At 56.0% G+C, this 8,230-nt stretch overlaps 1 pseudogene; it reads left to right on the forward strand.

Moving 5' to 3' along the window:
- The first annotated feature begins 1,891 nt into the window (after window positions 1–1,891).
- LOC118611050 lies at window positions 1,892–2,011 on the forward strand (annotated as a pseudogene).
- The last annotated feature ends 6,219 nt before the right edge of the window (window positions 2,012–8,230 follow it).

The following is an 8,230-nucleotide window of genomic DNA, read 5'->3' on the forward strand; positions in this document are numbered from 1 at the left end:
CGGGTCCCTGCCCCTCCCCGCTGCGTTTTCACACGGGGAAGGCTGTGGGTTTCGTTTGTTTCCATTACAGATTTTGAACGGCACAAGCGGAGGCCGTGGAAATGCCTGCAGGTGTCTGGAGACGGCACCGCGTGTGACAGGCCCCGGGGCAGGGGGGAGGCCGGAGGGCCTTCTGCCGGAGACTTCTGACCGGGGTGCAAGGGGACACCCACCCGCCCGGGACACCCACCCGCCCAGCCGGGAGCACTTTCCAGCCTGGCGGAGGGGAAGTCAGATGACAGGCAGCCCGCTGTCCCCAGGAAGCCGGCACTCGCCAGGGCGAGGCCGCGCCCCTGCCAGGCGGCAGAGGGTGGCAGGGGGCTCAGCAGAGTGTGGCCGCTGCGGGCGGCAGGGGCGGGTGCAGCTGCACTGCGGGGGGCCCACGCCCAGCTGTCTGCCGAGTGGGACCCACAGTTGCCAGGGAGAGCAGGGACCGCGGCCACCACTTCTTCAAGGTCGTGCAGCCTTCGTCCCAGTACTAAGCCAAATCCCCAGAAATGGACACCCCCGGGCCCCATTCTCTGTCCCCAAAGACCCCACGGAACCGCTCGGACACTGAGTGGGCAGAGTGACTCCCCCGCCAGTGCCGAGAGACACATCCACTTGGGGTGATTGTGCTCCGGGCACATTTTTAATCGAGGATGCTGCGAATCGCTGTGCTCCTTGCGGACACAGCCCCCCGCAACGTCCGGGACTGAGGAGGGCTGTACGCAGACGCGCAGCACCATCCGCTGTGACCGACGTGTCCTGCGGCTCCTGCCCTTTGTCCTGACTCGGACAGACGGGAAAGCTCGGCGAGGGGCCCCCTGGCTCACCCCGTGTGTTCTCTCTCACCCGAGATTGCTCAGTGGGCGCTCCCCCCAAACCGGGGCGCTCCCCCCAAACCGGCACCATCTCCCCTCCTGTCTGTCTTGAGCTCACTGGTTGTGCTTTTCATGTATTTGCCTGTTACATTGGCTGGTTGATTAGTTGGTTGGTTGGTCGGTCGGTTGGTCAGTTGTTTGGTTTAATCACTAACCAACTCGAAAACGATTCTGAGATCAGGAGAGCTACCTCTCTGTGACTAAACTTGGAGGCCAGTGACACGCGGTCTCACGGAAACGCCATTTTTGCCACTTCGCATCCGCGGACGGTCGGCGCGAGCGCTGTGACCGCGTTTCCCCAGGCGGCGGGCGCGTTGCCCCTGTGTTGCCGTCAGCGACTCCAGCTTTGGAAACTCCACGGGCTCTGAAAGAACGTCGCTTCGCCCTTAAGGGAAAGAGGCCCCAAGCCACAGAGGAGTCGCCGGCTACCCCTCGCTCCCACCCTGCTTCCGTGTGAACCCAAAACTCCCCCCGGCCCAGAGCACGCCACTCGTCTCTCCTTCCTGGGCCCCCCGGAGCTGGGGCCTGCCCAGGCTGCAGCCACCCTCGAACCCCTCCGCACCCCGCGAGGACGGCACGGACCGGCCGCGGTCCTCCGGGGCCTCATTCGCGTTGTCTCCCGACCCCAGGCTGACCCCGGTCCTTGCTCAGGCCTCCGTCCTCTTCCCAGACTCTCGCGGCCAGAGCTTCTGCCACCGTCCTCGGGTCACCCCAGGCCCTTGCCATCCGGGGCCTGGCCCTCCGTCTGCCCGTGCCACATGCCCCCCCACGGGCCTCCACGGCCGCTGCTCGTCAGCCACTCGGAGACCACGTCTCGCGGAGAGGCCGGCCCTGTCCTCATTCGTCACCAGCCCCTCCGCCCGACCCCGGCACCCTGCCTACCGCCCTCTGGAGTTCTTCCTTTCCCCATCCCCCCAGGAAAAACGTCACCCCATCTTGTTCCTTTGCTGTATTTCCAGCATCTGGAAGAGCATCTTAGGGATACTTAAGTCTACGGCCATGCCGCCCTGAACATGCCCAATCCCGTCTGATCTCGGAAGCTGAGCAGGGTTCGGGCCTGGTCAGTACTTGGACGGGGGACCACCCAGGGAGACCAGGTGCTGTAGGCATAAAAAATAATAATAATAAGGGATTGTGAGCTGACAAGGTCCTTGCAATTTGCGAGGTCAACCAAGGGGTTCCTTGCCTAAAATGATAAAAATAAAAATTAAAAAAGAGACACTTAAGAGAATACTTAGGAGAGTGAACGGAGGGATGGAGGGGCGGATGGACGGACGGGTGGGTGACTTCGGATGGAGGGACGGGTGGGTGACCTTGGCAAGGCTCTCAGCATCGTTCCTCGGGGCCTTCGCGACAACCCCCACCCTCCGCCTCTGGACAGCCCCCTTTTTATTTATCGTATGTAAGAGTCTGACTAACTTTCCTAGAATGCTGATTGTCCTTTGAACACCCCTTCAAAGTTCCCCTTTCTCAGCACAGGACGCGGTCCCGAGTGCAGCCCTCGCGCTGGCGGCGGCCTTCGGCGGCACCTCTCTGAGTCTCCGGCATTTTCCCCTGGAGGCGAACCCCGCTCTGCCCTCAGGTTTGCGCGTGCGCTTCCCCAGGCTCGCGTCCTAGGCCTCGCCCTTCCTCCCTCCGCCCTCTCCTCATTTTATTCCTGCTTCCTGTTTTCCGGTGGAAGACATTCCCACAGGAATAAAATTTTTCTTTGGAGAGCCAGAAAGACTTGGATTGAGGTCCGACCTCGTTTTCTTCTTCTTCTTCTTCGTAACGGAATATTACGGAAAGGGGCAAAATAAGAAAACGTGCTTCAAACACACGGCCACGTGGCTTCTTTACCTGCATCTTCCTGTTTCTCCAGCCCTTTCTGGGAGCACGGTCCAGTCTCAGCATCCCCGAAAGTCCTCCCAGCCCACTGCATCCTTCCTCAAAAGACGAGGAATGCATCTTATTATTTTCTCTCCGGCTCATTCTCCAGAAGGTTCTCGATAAATGTGTAAAGCTTCCATCAACTCCTTGGGTATTTACTGAACACTGACAATGCGGAAGGCAGGACGCTGAGCCCCGTCGTGCGGGGCGACGGGCAGAAGAGCCGTTTGTCCTTGGGGCCCTGATGTCCGCAGGGCTGCGGTCCACGGTCAGAGCAGCACTGCGTGGTCCTTTCATGGCTCCTACGTGCCGGGACCTGTGCCCATGCTCACGAGGCACCTGTGGCCCCGCCTTGCACACTCACGCCCTGGGTGGCGAGAGGGGAACTGTGCCCAGCGGGAGCACGCCTCGCTCCGCAGGCACCAGGAGGAAGGACGGAGGGGCGGGCGAGGGACGGAGCCAGGGACGGAGCAGGGGCGGAGCAGGGGCGCGTTTCTCCCCGGCTCCGCGGGTGGAGCCCGCCGGGTCAGGGTCGTCACCCTGCGGCGTCCCGGGTGGTGACCGCCCGGGAGTCTCTGAGCCGCGAGCAGGTCCCCTGCGTCCTGGTCTCCGCAGGCCTTGCTCGGCTCACTTCCTGTTTGCCCCACTTCAGGCAGCTTCGCGGCTACTGAATGAGAATGGAAGCCCGCGATGACTCACCCCCCCCCGCCCCCCGCGAAGGTAGGAAATGGCAGGGGGCAGAAGAGGAACCAACCGCTGTTCCCCGTCACCCCACCGCTGCCCTGACGCCCGGGACAACCCCGATCACTTCTGGAAACTTTCGGAAGAAAATGTTAATCGATTGACCGCAAAGCACAGCTGATCGGGAAGGTCGCCTCTGAAGCCCGGGGCTCTCTCCCACAGAGGCAGCGTGGAGCGCCCCTTCCCCTGCACCCCCACCCTGTTCTGGGGACCAGACGCTGAACGGTGGCCCCGGGCAGAGGTCTCTGACCCCGTGGTCCTTTGCCACGTGCCACGCTCAGCACATTTCCTCGCTGGCTTGTCTCTGGCACTCCCCTTGTTGGAACACCCCCGCGGCCCCCCGCCCGAGGTGAAGTGGACAAGGAGGGGGGAGCGGCGGCCGCCTCCCTGCCTGAGGTGCAGGGCGCGCGCTGGCTCATCAGACCCCGGGGAGCCGGGGAGCAGCGCTCTCCGCTCACATCTTTCAGGCGAGGAATCTGAGACACACGGGGGAGGCTGGGCCGCGGCTCCCCTCCCTCCAAGGCAGCTGTAACCACCAGGGCCGGACACCAGAGTTCCCCGGGCGGGGCGGCAGGGGCCTGGGCGCCACCTGCCTGCAGCAGCGGGGCTGAGGGCCCAGGCGCACGGCATCCGGACAGCACAGCGGCCTGGCTTTGTACCGTTTTCAAAAAATTTCTGGCCCCTTCAAAAATCAGGAAGTTCTGGAAATCAGGCAACGACGCCTAATCTCATGCTCTTTCCCACCCAGCTAGGAGCGATCACAGCCTCAGCTAAGCATCCGCCTCTCGATTTGCCCACCTGAGAGCTGAGGTGCGCTGGGTGCCACCCCGGGCGGGAGCCTGCTCCCCGAGGGGGGGGCGGTGCTTTGGCCACCGGAGCCGCTGTGCCTTCGCGGGAGCAGGGGAGGAGGCCGTTTCCACACTCAGTTTTCTGGAAAGGAATGCTCCCCAGAAGGAGCTACTGGGAAAACCAGGAAAACCGTAAAATCCCATCGGCGAGGATGGACTTGTCACCACGACAGGGTGTCCCAGACATGCGAGCGTCCACACGTAGAGGTGCCTCCCCCACAGGCCCACACGGGACAAGGGCCCACTGAGTCACACGTCGCCCGCGGGGAGAGCCTGAGCGCGCGCGCAGAGCGCAGCGATGGGGGAGGGAGGCCGCGGCCGGCGAGGGCCCGGGACGGCGGGGCCGCCACCCGCCCTGCCGCGTGTGCGCCCCGCAGGACACGCCGCTCGTCACCCGCTGAGAGGGGCGACGCCCGGTCACTGTCACCTGGCTGGGAAGCTCTGAGTGCAGACCTGGCGAGCGGCGGCCGGAGGACCCGCAGGACGGGGCCCTGAGCTGCTGCCACGATCAGGCTGTGGGGGGTGGGGGGGTTCCCAGCAGGAGGCTGTGACCGCCCTGTGCTGACACCGAGAGAAGTTTCCGGAACAGCAGTGGCCGCAGCAGCAGAGCGCGGCACGGCGGCCCGCAGGCGAGGAGGCCGGGCTCCCGAAGGGCCCCCGAGCTTCGGGGCTGCAGCCCGGCCCGCCCCCGCGTTCCCCTCCTGCACTCGTGGGGCCCCGGGCCTCAGCTCCGGGGCGCGTGAAGCGGGGCTCCGCGCAGACCCGACGCGGGTGGGAGTCAGGCGCGCGGGCGCCTCCCCGCCAGGCTCTGCCCGCGCGCGGAGTCGGGGAGCCGGGCCCGCGGGTCCGCGCGCGCGTCCCAGGGACCCCCGGCCGGTGCCATGCCACCGAGGCCGCCGTCCCTTCGGCGCGGCGGCTGCGGCCCACGGTCCGGCCCGGCCCGGCCGCCAGCTCTGCGCGTGCCGGGCGTGACGCCCCCGCGTGGAGCGAGCGGGTAGACGCGCGCCCCTCCGGCCTGCTTCGGGCTCGCTTTGCCTTGCTCTTTCTAGTTCCTTGAACTGGAAAGTTATTGATTTGGGGTTATTGATCTGAGACACCCTTCCTCACTCGTACAAATGTGAAAGAGGTAAATTTCCCTGTAAGCCCGTTAATCTTGATATCTGTTTTAATTTTAATTCAATGTAAAACATTTAAAACTTTCCCTTATTTCTTTTTCTTTGATCCCCTGGTTTTTCAGAAGTATTCTGTTTAATTTCCAAATATTTGGGGTTTTCCCCAAAATAATTTCTGCGTGGATCTCTTACTTAATCTCACTGTGGTCTGAAAACATATTTTATATGATTTTAATCTTCTAAATGTATTGAAATTGTTTCGTGGCCTAGGACATGGTTTGTCCTGGAGAATCTTTCATGTGTACTTGAAAATAATATTTGCTCTCCAGTCTATGGGTGGAATGTTCTAGAAATCTCCATCCAGTTGGTGAGGACTGTTCTTCCAGTCTTCTATATTCTTGCTGCTTTTCTGACTAGTTGTGCTATCAATTATCGAAAGAGGGTTATTGAAACTTCTAATTCGATTGACAAATTGGACATTTCCCTTTTTGACTCATGCATTTGATTCATGCATTTTGGCCTCCGTGTTAATTACATATATATTTACGATTGTTTTATCTTCCCGAAATAGTGACCCCTTTATCGTTAGTAAATGCATCTCCTTGTCTCTGACGATACTTTTACCCTTACAGACTATTTCAGCTGTTGCCAGCGTGGACATCTCTCTCGTAGACATTGTTGGCATCTTACATCTTTCCTCATCCACGTGATTTGAACCTATTTGTGCCTCGGAATGTGAGGTGTATTTTCTGTGTGCAGCACATAGTCGAGTCTTGCTTTTTCGTCCGGTCTGACAATCGATAGGTGTTTCATCCATTTACATTTAATGTAATTATTAAATGGTATGGATGGATCTGTGGCTGCCAGTTTTTAAATCTGTTTTCTACTTGTCGCATATAGTTCTTATTGTTCTTTTATGTTATATAAATATTTCTAGTGCACGGCTTTAATTTCTGATCTTTTTCACTCGATCTAAAATTTCGTCTTCCCAGTGGTCGTGGGGGCTTCAGCACACGTCGCACCTCATCGCAGCCCGCTTCATCCCGAAACTTTGCTTCAACGTGTGCTCTCCCCTCCCCCGCGCCCCACCTCGGGCAGTACTGGCAAGACTAAGGTGGGGTCCCAGTAGAGACGGAGAAACCAAATAGATAGAAATAATACTGCACAGGTGCTGAAAATTAAACTGTCACTGAAGCCATAGTCCACAAACCTGTACGCTGAACCTAAGCAAGGTTCCTGTCTACTTAAAGAATAATAATAATTAATGGGACTTAGAGTATTCTAACATAAGAACCTAAATGCCCAGGATATAATTGAAAATCACTTCTGGTACCAAGAAATACGAAATTCACAACTTGAACGACAAAAGACAATCAACTGATACCAACATTGACATAAGTCAGAAGTTGAAATTATCTGGCAGAGATTTTAAAGCAGCCATCACCATAATGCTTAAACAAATCACAACTTTTGTTGAAACAAAAAATATACAATCTCAGAAAAAAAGCTATAAAGAACCAAAGAAAAAATTATAAAACCAAACATTTCAAGAACAGAATCTTTTTTTTTTTTTAAGGATGGATTCGATGGTAGAATGGAGATGCCAGAAAATGGAATCAGTGGCCTCGAGAACAGAGCGAGATAATTGATACGATCTGAACATAGAGATAAAATAGACTGAAAAAAAAAATGAACAGAGCTTCAGGGGCCTGAAGGACAATCACAAAGGTTTATCATTTGGATCATTGGAATCCAAAAAGGAGAGGAGAAGAGAATAGGTCTGAAAAAGTGTTTAAAGGAATCTTGCTGAAAACCTGGACTCAAAGAAATTGGGAGCTGAAAACTCCTGAATTTATAGAAAGACATAAATGTACAGAATCAAGTACCCATGTGAGTCTCCAACAGGAAAAACTCCGAGAAATTCATGCTGAATCACATCATTGTTAAACTTGTGAAAACAAAAGACGAAGAATAAAATCTTGAAAGCAGCCGAAGAGAAATAGCACGTTCCCTGCGGGGGACAATGATTTTTTGACAGCGGATTTCTCAGCCGCAACCGCGGAGGTCAGATGGAGATTGTTTTTTCAAATGTGAAATGAAAGACTATTAACTGTGAATTTTATATTTAGGAAAATGGTCTTCTGGGAATGAAGGGGAAATAAAGACATTCATAAAGCAAAAGAAAACTGTGTCACATGAAGACCAACCCTTAGACATGGCTAAAAGTTCTTCAGATAGAAAGGAAATAAAAAAAAAAATTCTTAGAGCATCAGGAGTGAAGAAGGAACAAGAAAAAGAACAGAAATATCAGTATATACAAGAGCCCATCCTCCTCACGAGTTTTTTAAATGATATCTCATGATCGAAACAAAAAGTAACGCCATCGAATACCGAGACGATGGCATTGATGGTAGAGAAGATCCCGGGACCTGAGTGTGAGTGAGGTTTCCACACTTTGCTAAACCTGGCAGAAGGTTGATGCCAGTGGACTGTGGCAAGTCTCGTGTGTGAATCGTAATACTCAGAGCCATGCTTTAAAAGGCTCGTGCAAAGAAATATTATGAAAAGTAGTATAAATAAAGCAGGATGACAAAACTACATAAGTGGAGAGTGGATTGATGTTGCGAGGCTTAGGGACGGAGGTGTGGGCGGGCGGGAGGTGTTAGGGATCCTCGTGGCGACGGAACTCCGCTGCGTCTTCGCTGCTGCCACGTTACACGGACCTACGCATGGCCTAAAATGGATAGAACGAAATACA

The sequence above is a fragment of the Rousettus aegyptiacus genome, unplaced genomic scaffold (assembly GCF_014176215.1).
Source record: "Rousettus aegyptiacus isolate mRouAeg1 unplaced genomic scaffold, mRouAeg1.p scaffold_m13_p_13, whole genome shotgun sequence".
Taxonomy (NCBI): Eukaryota; Metazoa; Chordata; class Mammalia; order Chiroptera; family Pteropodidae; genus Rousettus; species Rousettus aegyptiacus.